This window comes from Macrobrachium nipponense, chromosome 15 (genome assembly GCF_015104395.2).
Source record: "Macrobrachium nipponense isolate FS-2020 chromosome 15, ASM1510439v2, whole genome shotgun sequence".
Lineage (NCBI taxonomy): Eukaryota > Metazoa > Arthropoda > Malacostraca > Decapoda > Palaemonidae > Macrobrachium > Macrobrachium nipponense.
In genome coordinates, this window is record NC_087208.1 from 21,991,781 (window position 1) to 22,010,457 (window position 18,677).

At 40.3% G+C, this 18,677-nt stretch overlaps 1 long non-coding RNA gene across 2 annotated transcripts in view; it reads right to left on the reverse strand.

The window, feature by feature from the left end:
- Positions 1–434: 434 nt before the first annotated feature.
- Positions 435–18,677, reverse strand: part of LOC135226791 (uncharacterized) — a 28,578-nt gene continuing 10,335 nt past the window's right edge. For both annotated transcript variants that reach the window (XR_010317281.1, XR_010317282.1), the window contains exon 3: positions 435–591. This is a non-coding gene — a long non-coding RNA (uncharacterized LOC135226791). The remainder of the gene's footprint in view (positions 592–18,677) is intronic.

Genomic DNA, 18,677 nt, shown 5'->3' on the forward strand with positions numbered 1-18,677 from the left:
AAAGGTAAATCATGGGTTAGCTACAGTTGACCGGCAAAATTTTACTTTAACTTCTTGTAAAGCAAGTAAAATAACATAGGAAAATGTCAACTGCCATAGTCTAGTTCGACTGAACAACATTAGAAGTTTTGGGTCGGGTGGAAAAATGTAAACGTAGGTAGTCACCATGTTCGAGTTCTGGTAGACGATGTGGGATACATAACCAAGAGGGAGATGTATGTTCGACAGGGGGAAGATAGGGTGCTGGAGGTAGGAGGGCAAAGAAGGTACGAGTTGGTAAAGTGATGCGGGATTGATAGGTAGAAATATGGCGGTAAATAGCAATTACCCAAATAATAACACTTCTACCTGATAATTGCTAAAACTTACTAACACCAAACCACAATTGATCTAACTAATAATAGAGAAGTCTAGTTTGGGAACTTTACCTTACAGGGGCGGATGGACCGCCTTTACAAACAAACGTGTGGACTCTCATCTTCGATTCTTTGAAGTGTGTCTTGAATCTTGGAATCATATACAGTCAAATAGCTGATGAACCATGAACACAGATAGGTTTCCTCAACATTAAAGTTAGGTTGTCCGGATTACCTAACAGAAGTACTATAATAATTAAAGGGGAAAATAGTCACTTTGAGGATATGGAGTTGGGTGTTAACACTGCGAATACATATTACTAAATAATATGAAATGCAAATGCAATTTGGGTATTCAGCAGTCTGTTGGTGATAAGGTCTCTGATTGGTCAGAAGAATTGTGAGCGGGTTATTGAGGGGAGATTATTTCACACATATGTGAAGCTGATGCCATATTTGAAAAAAAAGCGTGCAACAGAGTAAAACAAACCCGAACAGGGTCTTGTAATCGACAGTCAATACAGGAAATCAAAGGGCAGTTAGGGGGGCAATGTGAACTTTACAAGTAATGTTGAGTAAAATCGTAGTTTTTTTATTTCCATGAAACCAAAGATATTATGTATTATTATTAAAGGAAATATTTCAATGAAATGTTGTGGCAGGGACACTTATTTTACATAATAGTTACGAATTCATACATACATAAAAATATAGTTATATAGATACATGAATTTACACATTCTATTTAAGTATAAATTATGAAATAGATAGAAGTCGGAGGTTGACACAGGGAATAAGGAAAGGAATGTTATCAAGATTCAAGAATATTCATCATTATTATAATAACTGTCTATTTCTGTAAATATTAGTATCTTTATATGGGACCTGCTTTTGAAAAAAAAAAAAAAAAAAAAACTCAAGGAAGACTAACATATAGGTTATCATACTAACCTAACCTAACCTAGCAGAACATGTTACCTGACTCATAGCCCCTCCCTTTAAGAAAGGCAAACTCAAAGGGACACTAACCTGTAGGTTAGCATACTAACCTAACCTAACCAAATAGAACACGTTACCTGACACATATAGCATACTAACATACGTAGCCTACTAACCTAACCTAACCTAGCAGACGTGTTACCTGACCAGGGGGCTCCACTCCCCCAGAACCCCCTTATAGAAAGACAATATAATATGAATGCACTAAATGTTCTAATAATCGGTAAAATTTTATCAAAAAAATTGTTATAGGTGAGAAAGCCTCGTAAAAGGATGAAAAATAAATAGAGGTGAATAATGGAAAGGGAAGGGAGGGAATTGTCTAAATTGAAGTTTCTGTTAATCAATAAACTTGAAAATGAAAATTTTCTAATAAAGAAAAATTAAGAAATTCAGTCTTGTGAAGAACAAATTGTTTTAAAAATCCACAATTATATATTAAAATATATTTTATGTGAAAAAAATCACAAATTTTGGAAAGTAAATTGTATTTTTCCTAACTATACAAACCTGACGTACTTTACAAGTTGAATCCAGAAGTAAATTCTCCAGATACTGATCATCTGTTGTTTTACAGAGGACTGAAAAAGCTAATCCGCTATTTCATTGCTGCTCGCTGAGAAAGTCGGAGTTTGCAATGAAAGTGAAGCATCTTTCAGTAATGAAAACAGGGATTGTACTGCCTGAAGAACCGCTGCTTGTGGGTTGGATCAGGGAGGACGTTTCTATTTACTTTGGAAGCAGAGCTAGTAAGGTGGGGAACAGGTGAAGTCTTCCGTTATTCATTTACAATTTGAGGTGAACAAAGAATAACTGAACACCTTACGAATTAGGAAATGTATATTATAAGATAAACTCAAATTGTCTGAAGAATATCATTCTGTGTCACTGCAGCGGCCCATGGGGCAGGTGCGATGAAGCTGAAGACTAGACTACAGACTTCTGTTATATCGTGGGGTTAACAGAAGGATGACAACGACTCTAATGAGATATATTTGTCTGAAAATTCTAGCGACGGCGAATGTAGTGGAGGAGAGAATTCCAGTCAATCCTCGACAGAGGAGAAACAATACCAAACCGAAAAGAATCTCGGAGAGCAAGCAGTACTGAGGCAGAACCATACACCGCTCGCTCAACTTATCATCCTGAGTTGCCTGGTAGAGCATTCCATGAAGGAATGCGTTTGGCTAGAACCATCAAGCACAAAAACTATACACTTGAGCATCTGCATTTTAACCGAAATGGGGAGGAAGAAAACCCTCTTGTTCGGTGATAATGCAAATGCTGTGGTGTTGTTGAGAAACAATACACTAGTTATCTCAGAATGAAAACCGGTAACTCTTGGGAGGTCCGAAAGACTGTCCTGAGTTCCAGGTTAATTAAGAGAAGGTTAATTAAGAGAAGGTACTGTTTGTCTCAGTCACATACCAGAAGAGTTAACTTACAGGTGTGTGCCTACTACTCGGACAATGAAACTGATAACAGAAGCATGTCACGAGAGAAATATACTAGTATATTTGTAGATTCCTGTAAATCGCACTCCAGTCTAATGGTTGTTCCCAAAACCAGCACTGAAGAGGCATACAAACCTCTCAGTGCTATCCATCCTGAACAGATTGACGTATGTTCGGTAAGATCCTAAGATTGAACAAAAAACATAGTCTCTCGGGTTCGAATTCCGAGGAGTAGACTCCCCAGAATTCCTCTCATTTCCGTGTTCATTCTGGTATAACCAGGAAGTACACGGAAAAAAGGGAGGAGGATTGACTGTCCTTGCCCGCTCTTCCCTGAATTAGCGCTGTTCTCACTCTGTTAAACGAAGCATTCATTCATACAACCGTTTCGTTTGCGCAAACGCGAGCGAAAGTTGACTGGAGTTAAATGCAGTAAAAGCTGGTGAGAACTTGCCACATCCTGCAACGCATCTACCTTCTCCGTAATCGAACCCCATGATGAGGACTACACAGAGGACCTCCTCCTTTCTCCTTCAGATGCCTTGTCCCAAGGGACAGTGACATCGACCTTGGCACCTAAAGAATAGCCATTCCTGGCTCTCACAGGTGGGTCCAAGCCACCGTCCCTTCTCTCGTCCTCTGCCACTATCGTGATGGAGAGAAGACTACCCATCACTGACTGTGGATGTACGATCCCCCCTTGGGGGTTGTACACTCAGACACACATGTACACGAGTACTATACCCAATCCAGCCCTGGTTCCTTGAGCACCGCCCTTGGAACCAGAGACAGGAGTATGAACTTGGGTTCAAACTCATGGGGCTCCAAGACACCATATTTGTGGATAGCGTCCAGGTTCCTGCTCTGGAAGGAGCAGGTGAGCCGAAGAGACAGCCAATTACTTCCTCTTCATGGAAAAGGTGCAGACCCTTAGAAGTCTCAAAGAGAGACTTCTTAAGGGGTGGAGAATATCCCTCTTCTTAGGATGTAGAAACCTTTGAAGATGGAGGTTAGGCGGCGTCAGATGACGAAGATGAAAGAAGATGACCCCTTGAAAACTTGCTGTAACACGGGAAGGGAGGTTGCTCTGACATGGCAAGGAACTGCACCGATCAAGAGCAGAGTTCATTCATTAGAGCCAAGCACTCCGATAAGCAAATCAACTGTCTGGTCAAGCTGAGCAGATCACCACCACATAATTATGAGCGGTAATCGTCAACGAAGAACTATCGCTTCTTCCCAATTAACTAATTAACTGTTCTCCTTCGAGGCCAAAGCTCCGAGAAGAACAAGAGGGATTCTGTGTCTGCTGTCCTACATGTTCGGACCCTAAGATCCAATACACAAGGATGGTACTTGACCATTCACCCAGGTGTTGCATGCCGTTCCAAGCTCTACATAACTCCAAACCATACTGAGGAGCGGACTCATCTGTACTGGTAAATACTTGTCTCGCCATCCAAGCACTCGTAATAGTGAGTGCTTGGCGAGCATTAGAATTCATAAAAATTCCCACACTCAGCGAGAAAAACCCGACTCTTGTATGACAATAACCGGACGAACCTTTTCTCGCCCTGGTAGTCAGCAATATGATGAAGCAAAGCCCTCCGTGAGTGCCAAGGAAACCCAGGGATCCAGGCGCTTGTCGACTCCCGATTAGTGTAATAATCATCGGGAATACCCATTGCCCGAGTGTTTGGAAATCTCAGAAAGCCAAATCACCCTGCAAATGCTAGAAATTCCAAGGAATCTAATGGGTTAGCGAGACTCCTGATTTTCATAATAGCAATTACCGGGAATGTCTGTCTCGCCCGAGTGTTCGGAAATTACAGAAAGACCATAACACTCAGAATGCCAGAAATTCCAAGGAATTCGAGCATTCAGTGAGATTCCGTTGCCGTAGTAACAATTATCAGGAATTCTCGTCTCGCCCAATTGTTTGCAGATCGTAGAGGACCAAAACACTCAGAGAGCTAGAAATTCCAAAGAATTTCAAGTGCTCGGCGAGACCTCCGAATTTCGTCAAACGATCATCAGGGTGGGGGCCCTCCTCAACTCCAGTAGAAATCGAGGAGGAACATGCATAAAGAGCACTCCTAAATGTGAGCACTTAAGACTGGAGTGAGAGTACAATTTAATAGCATATACAATCGAGGCTCCCAAAACGCAAGAATGCATAGGGGACTGCGAATTGAAATCTGTCAAAAGGACAGAAAAAGCCCTGGAGACATAGTCTCCAGTTTTACCATAAGATCCTTCCTCAATGACGTAGACTTACGTCCAGTAGGACACCAAGGTCCCTCCAGGAATGTAGTCCCCTGACACTGAATCCTATGGAGAGCACTCCACAGGATCCCTCATATTCACCTCACCCCTCCCAACATAGCCACAGGAGGTAGAAGGAAGAGGGGAGAAGACTGGACGCTCTTGTTTGCCTTGCTAGCGGAACTAACAGGAGATGTGAGTCACGGGCAGCCATCAACCTGCGGTGATGGCCACTCCGCAAGTCTAGGAAAGCGTTTCCATCTGGAGCAAATGCATTCCTGAGGAGGGTTATGAAACTTTTCGTATGGCAGGCGAAACGTTTGCTGCCACCAAGACTGGTTGGTCATGCGAATGTGACCGTCGTCTGGGTGGAGCTGAGCGTGCCCCTGACTGGAGAGAGCCGATATCATCCTCCGACACGTCCAAGTCCTCGTCGAAGCCGAAATCTCTCAAGAGGACTGAATAGGGGAGTCCCTACTGGTCTCTGTGTGCATGGTCCCACGGAACTGTCACATCAACCCTGGGAACCGAGTAATCACCGCGAGAGTGATCACCAACAAGGAGCAAGTCATCTGAGCAACTCACTCCTTTCTTCCACTCTGTGCCCGAGTCATGACGGTGAGCAAACTCAGAGTCACTGACTCTGGATGCATGCGAATCCGAAGATTTACGTGCACTCAGGGACTAACAAACAAACATGGAACTAGTCTTAAGGGCAGAACCTCTAGGACTAGCAGCAGAAGTGCGAACAGAAGTTTGCGCTTCTACGTCTCCTGACACGCTAGGCCTGGGAACAGCATGCCAGTTCCTGTTCCCGAAGGAACAGGAGAGCCAGCGGAAGACCCAACTGCCTCCCCAGTTTGTGGAGGCAAATCCTTAGAAGTCCCGTGACGAGACTTCTTAGGGGGGGAGACTACCTTCTCCTTTGGCAGGGAGCCTCAAGTCGAAAGGGTGGAGGCTGATGAAAAATATGACGATTACGAAGAGGTGGATGACAATACTTGACGAGCTCTCTTCCTCTCTGACTTCTCCAAATTCTGCAAGACTTCAAGACTCCTTCTACAGGATGAGGTATATTTACCAGCAGGAATAGAGTTAACAATCACAGGGCAGTGGCGAAGGCTTTGTCCAGCGACGTAACTCCAGATAGCAGTGGTAAAGGCATACTATTTCCAGCAGGGGATCAGTACACATATTCGAGGACCAATATCACAGCATGCTACGAGTCACAGGTACAATTCCAAGGTTAGGATAACCAACATGAAGAGGTATCCAACCATCTACTGTTGTAATCACTATCACCACTGTTAGCCTGTAAAAGAAAGAAAATATGATTTAAAGCAATAAGGATACTCCTCTCGCATCCAAGGGCATCGCCCTCCGAAATGAGAGGAGATCTCCCAAACACCAACACCACACGCCCCCTCTTCTACCTTCGTCCGATAGCAAGTGAAAGGACGAAGAAGAGGAATTACAAAACCTCTGAGGTTCCCCTTGGCAATTCCCAAAGCGTAAGCGTAAATTTCGGATGAATACATGTCTCGTCCTGACGTTAAAGGGCGAAAACATGTACTAATAAAGATGACGGCATACTTATGCTGCTAACCCTTAATACAAGGTTGAAAGGCAGCTATCAAGGCTATCACAAAAAGTGGGTTTGCATATTAATTATTAAACTCAATTATTAATATCATACACAGTATATAGGTACATATTTATTCAAAAAATTAAAAATTGAAGATCCCACCAGGAAAATGATTAATGGCTAGTCAGCAAGAGCTCACAAAAATATGTCTTCATCGGAAGATGGCCGAAAGCAAAGTGGATTGTTTATATCCAGGTAGGCGGGGCTACCTGCCTACCAGACGGTTGTTACTGTCTAACCACCTTGTTCCAAGAATTTAACGGATGTAATTCCAGCTACGCTGAAAGGAATTCTTTCTTATGTAAAGGACGAGGGTTTGTATATCCTGTAGGAACAAACAAAGACTTTCAAACTCCTGAACGGTGTTCATCAGTGTAGACGTTAAAATGTGATTTTTAACGTCTACACTGATGAACACCATTCAGGTGTTTGATAGTCTTTGTTTTTTACATAGAAATATATTTTAATATATAATTGTGTATATTTTAACAAAAAGGAAAAAATTTAACAGATATTATGGGCAAGAAATGTGTTGTAAAATGATGAAATGAAAATAGCCAGACATGAATAATGGAAAGAGTACGGAGTGACCAGTGTACAAATCGTGTATAAATCATGTATGGAATATCCCCAAGCAACCTTCAATTTCACGTCACTGACAGAAAGGTATCGAAACTTCCTAAAACCGCCTTCTATTCCCACCCCTTAGGCATCTTTCATGGGCCTGCCCTCAATTGTGACGTAATATTGTAAGATATATAGGGCAACATTATGAAGTGAGAACAAGTCAGTGCACATATTAAACAAATACTATGATAAACAGACCGAAAATAAAAGTTTGAAATAATATAACACGATTATAAAACAAATGAGGAAAAGGAATATATGTAACTTAATGCATGAATCCCCCAAATTCTCCACTCGGTCCTATCGCAATGTAGGGTTAATAATGCAATATGATTGGTTAAATACATGTAACCCCCCAAAACCCCCATTATTTCTCTCACTTCAGAGTCAGTGACTGAAACAAATGCTCCTCTATAACATAGCGCATGCGCAATAGGATTCGGCATCGTAATAGTAATAGGTGGACTTTGGCTATTTAACTGCTCCATTATCAGTTTATTTATCACTTTATTTCAGCTTGTATTTCATGTTTCAAATGTCATAAGAGGAAATAATACAATAACATGGCAAAACCTCCCCCCAACCCCCCCAAGTGTTTTACCCCACCCAAAACCCTGCATTCCCATTGGGTCCCCCTTACTATAGGATAGAATTCAAAGGTAAATTCTAGGTTCATTACAGCTGGCCAAAAAAATATTACTTTAAATTCTTGTTCAGGAAGTAAAATTCTATAGAAAAACATCAACTGCCAAAGTCTAGCTCGCTGCGGAATACCAGCTTAGATCTACCAGTTGTACTGAGGGTTTTTAGAGATTACACACTACTAGGCAACTAAAAACCTGGTAACCAACACTTTGTCTAGTTGTGAGCCTGGTGAGAATCTGGCACCCAAGTCCCAAGGTTAGGTAGGTGAGATTAGATGTGACTGATTAATTTTAATTTACAATGCCCTAGCTTAGGTTAGGTGGGGGGGTCAGGGGATGCAAAGATCCCCCAACTTGTTAAAGACTATGTGTCCTAACGAGGGTAATGTGTTGGGTCCAAGATGGTATTACACAGACAGGTAAGAACCCATCACCTAGGATAGGCTGGGGTGTCCAGAGGGGCAGATCCCATAGCTAGGTAAGGACCTGGCACCATAGACAGGTAGGGGGGTTTGGAAGGGGAGACAAAGCCCATCAACTAGGTAGGTATAGGTAGTTAGCCCTATTACTCAGCCCTCAAGTTATGTTAGCTTTGGTTAAGGTGAGTAGAGGTCTCGAGGTGCTGCTCCCACCACCGATGACTCATGACTGGTGCCCATCACCGGTGTCAGGACGTGTTAAAGTACTTCTTCGAAGGGTGGATCAAAAAGTGGGCAAGACTTGATCAGCTACTCCACTCACTTGTTTCCTATATACTCCGGAAACATTAAAATACCTAATGCATTAAAAGACAGCAAAATCTTATTTTCAACTCCAGAGTAATTAGCCAGACTAGTCTAGGTATATAGCTAGGTAGTATTAGTAAATCTATGTTACTGTTCCACAGCGGCTTCAACTATGGCAGTTGCAGATTTTCTATGCAGTTTTACCTCCTGAACAAGAATTTTAAGTACAGTAGTACCTCGAGATACGAAATTAATCCGTTCCGAGGCGGCCTTCGTATAATGAGTTTTTCGTATCTTGGAACACATTTTACATGTAAAATGGCTAATCCGTTCCAAGCCCTCCAAAAACACCCCATTAAATTTCATAATAAAGCTAAATTGACCTATAAACAATGAAATACTACAACTATTTGGACCATTCAATACCTAAATTAAGAATAAAAATCCAAACCTGTAAATAAAGTGTATAATTAGTGTACAAGAAATATTATTACGTAACATAAAATGTCGAAGCTTACCTTTCGAGTGAGGCTATCTCCGACAAAGTGGCAGCAGAGGAGGAGGAGGAGGACAAACGGCAGATAACGTACGTACGTAGGTACACTTAACTTTACGAAAACACATAAAAAATTTAAGGAAAACTATAAAAATAAAATTTACGAAAAACATTAACAAAACTGTAACACTTAACTTACAAAAATCTAAAAATTACGTACAAAAATTTTTTTTATTTTTTTTTAACTTTTTTTTTTTTAACTTTTACGAAGGCTGTAGGCTTTTTTTTTTTTTTTTTTTTTTTTTTTTTTTTTTTTTTTTTACAGAATTTCAATTCATCCCCACTTTCAACGTTCTGTTTTTCATCACTTGGTTCTTCTTTCTGCTTCAACTTTCTGTTTTTTATCACCTGGTTCTTCCTTTTTGCTTACTCCTGCTAATGCTGAAGGCCTCTTTAAAAAATAACTATCCAAGGAAGATTGCTTCTGCCTGCTTTTGACAATGTTCCTGAAACGACTCAGGCAAACGTCATCGAACTACGCAAGCATACGACCTGTGTGAGCCTTTTCGGGGTGCCTTTTTTCTATGAACGATTGCACTTTATGAAAAGCGGCTAAGACCTCCTTAATTTCTGCCGTTGTCATAGGCTCCTCCTCTTCATCGCCGCTGCTGGCAGAACTCCTCTTGAACGACGTTATGTTGCATGGCCTCCAACTCCTTCAGGTCATCCGTCGTAAGCTCCTCTTGGTGCTCCTCGAGAAGGTCGTTGATGTCGTCCTCGTCGGACAAACCAGCCCCATGGACTTGCCGAGTGCAACGATCTCGTCAAGATCTGGTTGCGAAACAGTTTCGGGATCGTCAACTGTTTCGGACTCAGCAGCACCAGCTTCGCCCACGTCGAATCCCTTTAAGTCTCGGTCAGATACGGCATCAGGCCAGAGTTTCCTCCGCGAGGAATTCAAGTTTCGCCTCGAAACCTCCTGCCATGCTTGGTCGATGAGTCGGATGCATATGACGATGTCAAAATGCTCCTTCCAAAATTCACGCAAGGTGAGGTTTGTGGTATCGGTGATGTTGAAACATCTTTTGAAAAGATGTTTCGTGTACAGCTTCTTAAAGTTCGCTATCAACTTGCTTGCTGGTTCCATGGCTGGAGGAGAGGGGTGGTGTTGGGCGGAAGAAAAAGAATCTTAACGAAGGAATACTCCGCTAGGATATCTTCCTCGAGGCCAGGAGGGTGGGGAGGGCCATTGTCCAAGACCAGCAGACATTTCAGGGGGAGGCGCTTCTCTTGCAAAGAACTCTTCACAGTCGGGCCGAAACACGGATTTACCCACTCGGTGAACAAAAGCCACGTTACCCAGGCTTTTGCATTAGCCCTCCACATCACAGGAAGCTTCTCCTTCAACACTTTGTGGGCCTTGAAGGCTCGAGGAGTCTCGGAGTGATACACCAGTAGGGCCTTCACCTTGCAATCCCCACTGCTGGCGTTCGAACAAAGTGCGAGCGTAAGCCTGTCTTTCATAGGCTTATGCCCGGGTAGCTTCTTCTCTTCCTCCGTGATGTACGTCCGACGAGGCATTTTTTTCCAAAAAAAGGCCAGTCTCATCACAGTTGAAAACCTGCTGAGAACTGTAGCCTTCCTTGGTCATCATCTCGTCGAAAGTCTTCTTAAATGCTTCGGCCGCTTTCGTGTCCGAGCTGGCAGCCTCCCCATGACGCACCACCGAATGGATGCCAGTCCTCTTACGGAACTTCTCGAACCAGTGTAATGGTAATTGCTTCATAGCAAAGAAAGATAAAGGAAAGGAGAACGCATTTTCGAGAAGTTCAGAAGCAAGGAGGTTTCCGCGCCACTGTTGAGGCGCCTATGTTCGTGGTTGTTCCAGAATCGGCAGGAGTGTTGTGGATCTCGTCGTTACGTGAGAAACGCCGCGATTTCTGATGCAATAGCTCGTCTAGATTCATCTAAGAAGTTCTAGAAATCCCTGGAGTCGGTGACGTTCGCCGTAGGCTCCGCCCCCAGAGTGCCGTATAAATACGACGAACGAACTTTGGAGGACAGTGATCGTAGAAGAGAGAGATCGTAAAAGAGAGATCACCAATCAGATTATCAGTGAGAGATCAGCAGCAGCAAAGATCTTCCGTGAGATACGAGGAAAAAGGAACCGACGAAGTATCGATCAGAAGAGGAGTTGTTCGAGAGTTGGTTGGATATTGGTCTAGTCGTCTTCAGGTGTGGTCTACCGTGTTATCTCGATGTCGAGCAGACTTCAGAGAAGAAAAGGTCCTGTTACAGGTGTTGGGGAAATCCTGCCTTACAAGAAGATTAGTTTCTGCAATACGGAGTCAAGAGGACATCCGCAATCGCCGATCTACATTTAGGAAGCCAGCGCTTCGAACCGCCAAATCGAGTAGCAAGTATTTCAATTGCCGCACTGTTCCCCCAGTTCATGCAGTGTAAGACTCTGTCTTTTTATGTAAATAGGAGATACCATTCTGCATTTACCTTTGTTAGTAAGCTTGTAAATAAACCTGTTGTGTTAGTGTTTCTTTCTATATTCATATCCCCAGTTTCAACTGTTTGTGTTGATAAGTTTTTTTTTTTTTTTTTATATCGAACCTGAAGCGGACCTCCCTCAGAGGCCGTAACATTGTCTCTGAGATATCTAAGAGTCCGTAACATTTGTGGCGACCTTACCTAGGCTATCAACACCGTAACAGTTTGAAACAGGGAGGATATAGAAAGAATCAGAATGAGTGAGATGGTGAAAGAGTTTATTGAGTCAGGTAAGCTATTAGGTCTAGAAGGGAATGATCTCCGTGAGTGTGTTGAAAAGAAAGAAAGAGAAAAGTACCTTACCTTACCTTACCTTACATCTTGTTCGGGTTGTCCCCAGGTCCCTCAGTGTGAGGCACCTCTAATGTCTACCAGAGAGTTGCTAGTACATCTTCCGGTATATTTTGCATCTTCCAATCTTGGATGGTCTGGGATGCAGTTTAGATATTTGTCGAGCTTATTCTTAAACACATCTACGCTCACTCCTGATATATTCCTCAGATGAGCTGGCAACGCATTGAATAGACGCTGCATTATCGATGCTGGTGCGTAGTGGATTAATGTACCTGTGTGCTTTCCTTATTTTTCCTGGTATAGTTTTGGGCACTATTAATCTACCTCTGCTTGCTCTTTCTGATATTTTTAGTTCCATGATATTTTCTGCTATTCCTTCTATCTGTTTCCATGCCTGAATTATCATGTAGCGTTCTTCTCTCCTTTCCTAGACTATATAATTTTAAGAATTGTAGTCTTTCCCAGTAGTCTAGGTCCTTAACTTCTTCTATTCTAGCTGTAAAGGACCTTTGTACACTCTCTATTTGTGCAATATCCTTTTGATAGTGTGGGTACCATATCATATTGCAATATTCAAGTGGACTACGAACATATGTTTTATAAAGCATAATCATGTGTTCAGCTTTTCTTGTTTTGAAGTGCCGTAACAACATTCCCATTTTGCTTACATTTTGCCAACAGAAGTTGCTATTTGATCATTGCATAACATGTTCCTATTCATCATCACACCCCAAGGTCTTTAAACTGCTTCCTTATTTGTGATGGTCTCATTATTAGGTCCCTTATATGCATATAGCTTTCTTTCTCTGTCTCCATAATTTATTGATTCAAATTTATCAGAGTTAAATACCATCCTATTTACCTCTGCCCAATCATATACTTTGTTAAGGTCTCTTTGTAGAGCGTTCCTATCTTCATCACAAGTAATTTCTCTACTTATTCTTGTGTCATCTGCGAAACTACTCACTACCGAATCTTTAACATTATTGTCTATGTCTTCAATCATAATAACAAACAGTATTGCAGCTAACACCGTACCTTGCGGCACACCGGATATTACCTTGGCTTCATCCGATTTCTCGTCGTTTGCAATAACTATCTGTTTTTCTGTTGTGTAAAAATTCTTTTAACCATTTTCCTACTTTATCCACGATATTGTGTTTTCTAATTTTCTTCGCTAATATATTATGGTCTACTTTATCAAAAGCTTTTGCAAAGTCTAAACCACATCTGTTTCATTTCCGCTTTTCATATTTTTGAATATGTTCTCACGGTGGACTAACAGTTGGGTTTGTGTACTTTTTCCGGGTACGAAACCATGTTGTCCTTTATTAAACAAATTATTTTTTATTAAATGTTTCATAATATTTTTCTTCATTACCCTTTCATACACTTTCATAATATGTGATGTTAGACTCACAGGCCTATAATTACTTGCCTCTAGTCTTGATCCACTTTTGAAAGTAGGGGTAATATATGCTAATTGTGCTCATCATATATCTTAGCCTGTATCTACACTTTGTCTTAATAATATTGCAAGTGGCTTTGCCTGATAGAATGAACTACTTTCTTTAACAAAATAGCAGGAATTCCATCTGGCTCCTGCAGCAGCTCCATTTTTAATTTCATTAATAGCCTGCACAATATCGGCTTCATTAATATCTATGTCAGCTAAATATTCACTATTTTCATCCCTTACTTCTATATCATTATCTTCATTATCTATTCTAGGGGTGAATTCTTCTCTTATATCGTTCTGCAGTATGTTGCAAATTTCCTTTTTTTCATTCGTTAATCTCCCTTCAATTCTCAGAGGGCCTATTTCTATCTTCTTTTATTCATCTTCTTCGCATATGAGTATAATAGTTTGGGGTTTTGCTTGATATTTAATAGGGTTTTTTCTTCCAAGTCCCGTTTTTCATTTTCTTTTGATTGTATAATCTTTGTTCTAGATTTTCTATCTTACTTTTTAGTTCTAACTTTCCATGCATTTTTTTCTTTTGCAAGACCTTTTTTCCACTTTCTGATTTTCTGGAACAAGATCCTTCTGTCTCTTGGTATGCATGAATGATGTTTACTTTTCTTCTTCGGTATATATTTTTCACTATTTTCTCCAATATTTTATATAATATCTCCGTATTTACCCTTATGTCCATCACTTACGAAAATGTTATCCCAATCTTTGTTTAATTCTTCATTAATTTCTGACCATTTTATATTTTACTGTAGAAGTTGTATTTTCCATATCCTTCCCACTTTTCATTTCTTGCTTATCTCTATTTTCACTTGCTTTGGAATGAAACTGTTAATTCTATGACATTATGGTCTGAAATACTCACATTATAAACTATTATTTCTTTAACATAATTCATCTCGTTCACAAATACTAGGCGTTTCTCTCCTTGCTCTAAAGTATTTTCCTTTCTTGTTGGCAGGTGATTTATTTGTTGAATGTTTGTTTCTAGTAGCATATCTAATAGAATTTTCCAAATTGCCTCTTATCTTCTGCACTACTATTACTCTCTTTTTTATATGTATAAGTACAACCACAATCTCTATGTTCGTTCTTTCCATTCTACGAAAGGAAAGTTGAAGGTCACCAGATAGGAGAATAGTCCAGTCCTTGTGATTTCTACATATATCATCCAATTTTCAATTATTAAGTCAAACTCTTTAGTATTAGGGGGTCTATAGTATTAACTATGTTCATCAATTTTTCAGATTCAAATTCTACCGCTATTAGTTCACATTCTGAGTTACTATATTTCTCATATATTTTTCCTTGTTTTTTGTCTTTCCCATATATTGCGGTTCCCCTTGATTCCTATTTTTTCTATCTGATCTATAAGTTTGGAACCCTTTATTTGATCATCATTCCAGTCTCTTGGGGAAGGGTACCAGGTTTCACTTATATTCATATATCTATTTTCTTTTCATTTTGGAGGGTTAGTTCTTTCTAAGTACTCTATTTTTCTTTTTGAGTTACTCGTAACTAAACCCTGCGCATTCATCACTATGATGGTTTGCGTGTTTTCTCCTTCATTTAATACTGGTAGTAATAAGGATTTTCCCATGTCTCTTTCCTGTTCTGGTATGTTGTTCTTTTTTTCATTTCCAGAAATTCTGACATTAAAAAAAAAAAAAATCCAACTTTTCCATAATATTTTGATCTTCCTTCATCATAATTATTAATTTTGTGTTTGAATCTGCAATTTTCTCCGTTTCTGCAATATCCTCTTGCATAATAAATACAGTTATTATCTCTCGAGTAGAATTTCGGAGCTGATGCTTTGAAATTTTTTGCTGACACCTCTGCATATCTCATTGGTGGTTGCTTTCTCTTTTACCTGATATTCTTGATTTCTCTCTTTATTTGTTTCTTTCTTATTTTGGATTTTATTACTTGGTGGTTATTATTTGATTATGATTCATGGCTACAGGGTGCATATATTTGCATTTTTTGTCGAACTTACATCCTTTTCCTTCTTTTAGGTTTTTACATATTTTTGGATGCAGATCTCTGCAATCATCCCCATATCCATCTAAGTATGCACATTTACTATATATTTCATAGTTTTGACATATCTTAGGATGTTTGTAGTAACATCTTTCTCCAAATCTGCAATTCCCTCTTTTCAAAAGGTTGCAGATTTTGTCTTTCTTGTCTATTTTTTCCTCTTTCCGTCATTGTATAGATCTGGGTAGAGCCTCTTCGGGATTTGCTTTTCTGTTGTCCATATGAGAGAGAGAGAGAAGTAATGAAAATGCAACAGGAAGAGAGAGAGAGAAAGAGCGTGCATGAGTTGGAAATTGCTTGGTTAAGGGAAAGTACTCGTAACGGGCGGACAGGCGAGAACGAAAACGGAGCTGATACTTTAGGTATGAATGCAGTGTTAAAATTAGTACCAAAGTTCGATGAGGAAGATGTTACGACATATTTCATGTGTTTTGAGAAGTTAATGGAACAAGTAGGTTCTCCTAAAGAAACGTGGACTTTATATTTGCTGTCAGTTTTGAGTGGTAGGGCACTTTACTGTGTATAGTTGCATGTCTAAGGAGGAATGTGATAATTACGATATCGTGAAAGAAACCGTTCTTAGCACGTAAAGGCTAGTACCAGAGGCGTACCGTAAGAAATTTAGAAATTTGAGAAAGGATGAAAATATTACGTATGTAGAATACGGTAAGAAGTTAGATAGGCTGTTTTTTGATTGGTTAACTTCTGCTAAGGTTGAGGATTTTGACGGTTTGAAGAACTTAGTGTTGTTAGAAAACTTCAAAGATAACGTATCCCCCGAGACTTAAACTTTCTTTATATAGAGGATAGGCGAGAAGTATCTTTTGCAGGAGCAACTAGGCTAGCTGATGAATATAGTCTAACTCATAACTTTGAGTGTTAGTAAAAACGAAACGAAACGGCCCTTCGTCTGGTAGAGTACAAAGCAGTAAAGGTTTCAGTCCTAGTAATAGCAATGCGAGTAAAAGTGACTATTCCTGTTATACATGCGGAAAACCTGGTCATACATCTAAGGTTTGTAAGAGTAGAATGGCATATAGTGGCTCAGAATTAACTTGTTTCCGATGTAATGGGAAAGGGCATTTAGCGAGAAATTGTGCAGCAGAAAGGAGGGACGGTAAGAAACCAGTATCGCTAGTTAACCTTTCGTCAAGTAGGGATGATGTGATGAGAGAAACTAGGAAAGTTTTTGGTGAATTTCTGTCAGAAGGCGTGGTTTCCTCTCTTGGAGGAGTAGATTCGAGAGAAGTAGTCTTGCTTCGAGACACAGGATCTGCTGTCTCACTAATTCGAAGAGTGTGTGTGCCGAACAGGGCAGAAATCAACATGGAAGAGAAAGTTATGTTAGGTGGATTTCCTAACACTTGTGTTCTTTGTCCTTTGTTGAAGTTGAAATTAGAAAGTCAGGTAGTGTCAGGAGAAGTAAAACTTGCCGTTGTGGACAGTTTGCCCGTTGAAGGCGTTGACATTATTGTCGGTAATGACTTAGCTTTATCGAAGAATGTGAATCCTGTTGTGAGGAATATTCCAGTGCCTGAAATGGTAGTAACTAGGTCGGGTTTAGATACAGACATAGACTACGATCATAATTTGTTTGTGGATTCGAACGAGTGTTTGTTCGTGGATTCGAACGATGGTAAGTTCGTGGATTCAAACGAGTGTGAGTTCGTGGATTCGAACGTGAGTGAGTTTGTGGATTCGAACGAGTGTGATAGAGGTAGCGAGGTTGATCTTAGCATGAGTGTGGCCGAGAGACCTAACTCTATCGTTGACAGTGATAGCCAAGGGGAAGGCGTAGCTGTCGAGAGTAACGTAGTAAATGTACCTGTATGTAGTCCTAGTTACAGTGATGAATTAGGCTCTCACGTTTTGGATAAGGATGAGCTAGTCAAGTTGCAGAAAGAGGATGAGACACTAACCCGAATTTTTGAATATGAGCTGGATGGTGATCTCAATGATGTGTGTAAGGAAACCTTTTGTTTAAAGGACGAAGTTTTGTGTCGTTATGTTCGACCGAAGTCAGGTAGTCCCTAGGAAGCTTCGTGAACTAGTTTTGAAGTTAGCACATGATGAGCAAGGACATTTGGGAGTGAATAAAACTTTCAAGTGTATTAGTAGGGCGTACTTTTGGCCTAAGATGAAAAATGATGTATGTTTTAAGAAGCATGTTTTATGCTGTCTTGAATATCAAATTGCCGGGAACCCGAATCAAGTAATTCCCATAGTTCAGTTGTGTAATATTTCTTCAGTAGGCGAATCTTTTGATGATGTAATTATAAATATGTTCGGAACTTTGCCTAGAAGTAAGGGTAGAGATGATTGCATAACTAATCTTGATTATTATAAAAACAATCTAAGAGATGTTTGGCAGTTAGCGGAGGAGAACGGAAGCGCTTGGCACTTAGCGAAAGAAAACTCGAACAGAAGTCAAGGGGGAACTGAAGGAAAGCTTGATCTTATAGCAAAAGAGAGAAGTTTGTGTGTAAGAGATAAACTTTTAGTACTAGTCTCGAGAGAAAGTCTATTACCTTATAAATTTGAATTTCCTTTTTCAGTGTTAGAGGAGAGGGGAAACATACATTATAGAATTAATGTGGGTAAGAGTAGAGCAAAGTCAGTAAACGTAATTTTGATTCAGAATTATAAACAACGCCCCGTACCGTGGCCTCCGCCCATGTAACAGTGTTACTGAGTGAGATTAGTTTTGAGAAAAACAAAAGAGGTGTTTTAGTATTTAAAAGTTGTAATCAGAGTTCAGAAAACAGAAATAGTAAGAGAGAAGGATAATGTTATAGTTAGTAGCCTCTAGAGATTTATCTCAGAATGAGTAACCTAGTGACTGTTTTTTGTTTTGGCACGAGTGGTTGAGTGAATGGAAAAGAATGGAAGCTTTATGCAGAATTGTTTCCCCGCTGTTTAATTTTTGCTTCTCTTTAGAAAAAAAAAATAAAATCATTTGATTTCATTTTTTTTCTCTTTTGGGGGGGGGGCGTGTGATGGTAATTGCTTCATAGCAAAGAAAGATAAAGGAAAGGAGAACGCATTTTCGAGAAGTTCGGCAGCAAGGAGGTTTTCGCGCCACTGTTGAAGGCGCCT